This window comes from Ceratina calcarata, unplaced genomic scaffold (genome assembly GCF_001652005.2).
Source record: "Ceratina calcarata isolate Rehan_Ccalc_2016 unplaced genomic scaffold, ASM165200v1 scaffold72.2, whole genome shotgun sequence".
In the NCBI taxonomy this organism is placed as follows: domain Eukaryota; kingdom Metazoa; phylum Arthropoda; class Insecta; order Hymenoptera; family Apidae; genus Ceratina; species Ceratina calcarata.
In genome coordinates this window covers 2,152,159-2,156,196 of record NW_017178472.1, presented here as the reverse complement: position 1 = coordinate 2,156,196, position 4,038 = coordinate 2,152,159, and positions in this window count along the sequence as shown.

Here is a 4,038-nt window from a genome sequence, read left to right as displayed (position 1 = left end):
GTATGTTTAAATTATGTTTAATTATCAATTTAATGTCAGAGTGTCAATTCTCCATTCTTAAATTTAATAATATTAACTAAATGAACCGGTTTGTGTATTTCTGTAAATTACATGCGTTACACGCATTGTACGCGTGCATAAAAATCTGCAGTCTACATCCAGCAAATCTATGGGGATTCAGTTAATTTAATTGATCCGTAAATAAGGGTTTCGTATAATTTATAAGATCCTCCATGAGATTATTCTGGCTCGTGTTATGTGAAATTGTAAAGAATGAAAAAAGTCGGTAAAACTATACAGAGGATACGCGTGCGCGCGATCAACGAGGGTGAGAGATAGGGAGGCACGATCCTCCTGTGGTTTTTGTCGGATTGATGTCATGCGAACGGCCGGAGGGAAACAATTGTTGTTGCTACACGCTGCCGCTGTTGGTATTTTCATCGCGATACACACCCCGGCTGTCATCACGTTTTGCCTCCGAGCGGAGGGATCTTTTTTCTTCGCAGTTGGAGGGGCAAGTGAAAATAAGGATGAGGGTGTGAACGCTTCGGAATGTCGGAAGCGATCGTCGTTACTAATTACACCGTGTCGTCCGGGCAAGGTTTAAAGGAACGCGAAATTAGATGCTTGACACACCCTTCCTTATAAGTTTTAAGAAGCTATGTTACCGAAAAATCTCAGAGGCGTTCTAATACCTTTTTTTACCGAAGAGTTGTAATTATTCATGAAAACATGTAGTCATAGCCATAAATTAAATAGTCGTTTACAGTAAATTATACAACTTATATATTCAATAAAATTGTATTTCAAACCAAAGGTTTCAATCAATTCTTATTTATTTTGTAATTAATTATCTACAACCTCGTCGTTCTCTATCGTTAATTCTAAATACTTATTTTATAAAATAATGGTGTGAAATTGTTTTCAATTATCCATTATAGGATATTCTCTTTAATATATGTTAGAAAAAAATCGACTAGGTTACTCTTACGAACGATCAAAGAAAATCATCCTCAATAGCCATTAAGATAGCAGTGCTCGGCCATTGTAGTAACGATCCTGCACGCATTACCGTTTACGTAACCCGGCATAGCTTCGCATGGGGGTCAGTTTTGTAGCCCAAGTAGAACGGTCAGCTCGGGGTAAATGGTTTCTCTCCGCTGCAGCTGTTAAACCCTTGACCTCTACGGTTGCGCTTGTGAAAAAGAGGGTAGTAGGTCCAATAGGAAAGTTTCCGAAGGTGAACACTCGTTGCCCACTGACCAGCCACGGTCACCGGATGACCGATTATGCAGCCCGGGGATGAATCGAGCAGATGCGAGATTCTCGTTCGACGCGTAATATTGAATCAGGTACAATTTTTTCCCTCCCCGAAGAAGGTTACTATGCAGTTCGGATGTTGCATTGTTGAATTTCGGGCTGGGATTGCATTCTCGACGTCAAGCCGATGATTTAGTATAGTAAGCGCGTTGCACTGACTAAATTTTATTAAATGCGTAATAATAATAAATCCATAATTTCCGTTTTGAATATGACTATTTAAGAAGAGTAAAAGAGAATCAAATAAAATTTATTGCGCAAGCTGTAGGAAAGAAAAATTCGACTATTGCTCAAGTCTTAATGTTTCCTTGTATAAGTGAGGAAATATTGTAGAATATAGACTATGTAGTTCCTTTTAAAGTAACAATTTCTACTGGGTACGTATTGAAAGAAGACAAGATCCATTTTCTGGAATGAGATAGATTTCAGTGCAGAGATGGACCAACGTTTAATCGTCGATGCGAAAGTAATTACAGCACCATCGACTAGGAATCAGCGAGTCTCGAAGAAAATAGGATCGAGACAACGTTAAAAGAAGCTGCAGCGTAATGATCTCGTTGGCGGTAATGCAGGTGTACGTTTCATAATAGGGGTCTTCCTTCGAAGCGGTTGTACTAGATAACCAAACCCTGCGTGGGTGTGACTGTTTACCCCCGCAGCCTCGGTCCGTAATTATCTCTGTTATTTTTTCATTAAACTTCTATCAACGCGCTCTCGTCCGGCTCGTACCCTCCTCAGCGCGGGAAAACGGTCCGCGCGCGGCGATATAATTGTATTCGGCAAGGGAAGGAATACCGTTTCCCGTTCTTCGACAGCTTTGCTTTTTAAGCGAAAACAGAGGGCGAAACTTTAATTTAGTTTTCATTTATACCGTTCTATATATCTTGGCGTACAATTTTAATTGCGGTTCTTAATGCTAGATGAACACTTTGAACAAGGAGAATGATTTTTTAATAGTATACACGTAATTCGGTATGAGAAATGAAACGCAGATTGTTCCGTAAAACGGGAGAATCAACGTTTACTTTCATTCCAAGTTTTCCTCCGAATAATTAAGGAGACAGAATTAAAATACATTTTTTACTCCTATTTATTGTAACTACATTTGTCTTTTCATTCGTTATTACGTCATTGTACAGATTAAGTTCATCTAATATAAGTAGAATACAATCCCTTCATTTCGATGTAATCTAACGATCCAGTAATCCTTAAAAGTGTTTCCTCCTGAATTACTCATTTCGATAGTTATCAGTATCACATTTGCGCCAGATACTAATCGCACATCTAGGACACGGGCTTTACTATGCAGTTCGGATGTTGCATTGTTGAATTTCGGGCTGGGATTGCATTCTCGACGTCAAGCCGATGATTTAGTATAGTAAGCGCGTTGCACTGACTAAATTTTATTAAATGCGTAATAATAATAAATCCATAATTTCCGTTTTGAATATGACTATTTAAGAAGAGTAAAAGAGAATCAAATAAAATTTATTGCGCAAGCTGTAGGAAAGAAAAATTCGACTATTGCTCAAGTCTTAATGTTTCCTTGTATAAGTGAGGAAATATTGTAGAATATAGACTATGTGTAGTTCCTTTTAAAGTAACAATTTCTACGTATGGGTACTGGGTATGTATTGAAAGAAGACAAGATCCATTTTCTGGAATGAGATAAATTTCAGCGCGGGGATGGACCAACGTTTAATCGTCGATGCGAAAGTAATTACAGCACCATCGACTAGGAATCAGCGAGTCTCGAAGAAAATAGGATCGAGACAACGTTAAAAGAAGCTGCAGCGTAATGATCTCGTTGGCGGTAATGCAGGTGTACGTTTCATAATAGGGGTCTTCCTTCGAAGCGGTTGTACTAGATAACCAAACCCTGCGTGGGTGTGACTGTTTACCCCCGCAGCCTCGGTCCGTAATTATCTCTGTTATTTTTTCATTAAACTTCTATCAACGCGCTCTCGTCCGGCTCGTACCCTCCTCAGCGCGGGAAAACGGTCCGCGCGCGGCGATATAATTGTATTCGGCAAGGGAAGGAATACCGTTTCCCGTTCTTCGACAGCTTTGCTTTTTAAGCGAAAACAGAGGGCGAAACTTTAATTTAGTTTTCATTTATACCGTTCTATATATCTTGGCGTACAATTTTAATTGCGGTTCTTAATGCTAGATGAACACTTTGAACAAGGAGAATGATTTTTTAATAGTATACACGTAATTCGGTATGAGAAATGAAACGCAGATTGTTCCGTAAAACGGGAGAATCAACGTTTACTTTCATTCCAAGTTTTCCTCCGAATAATTAAGGAGACAGAATTAAAATACATTTTTTACTCCTATTTATTGTAACTACATTTGTCTTTTCATTCGTTATTACGTCATTGTACAGATTAAGTTCATCTAATATAAGTAGAATACAATCCCTTCATTTCGATGTAATCTAACGATCCAGTAATCCTTAAAAGTGTTTCCTCCTGAATTACTCATTTCGATAGTTATCAGTATCACATTTGCGCCAGATACTAATCGCACATCTAGGACACGGGCTTCTCCGCTATTCGCCTTAAGCAAAACCCGCATACGCAAAATCTTCAGCAGTTGTTCTTCGTAGTTGAAGCCACATTTTCAATCTAATATTATTATCCCATCAACTTTAGTAAATTAAGTAAATGTAATGACATTTAAAAGTACATAGAATTTTATAAATGAATGGAGTAA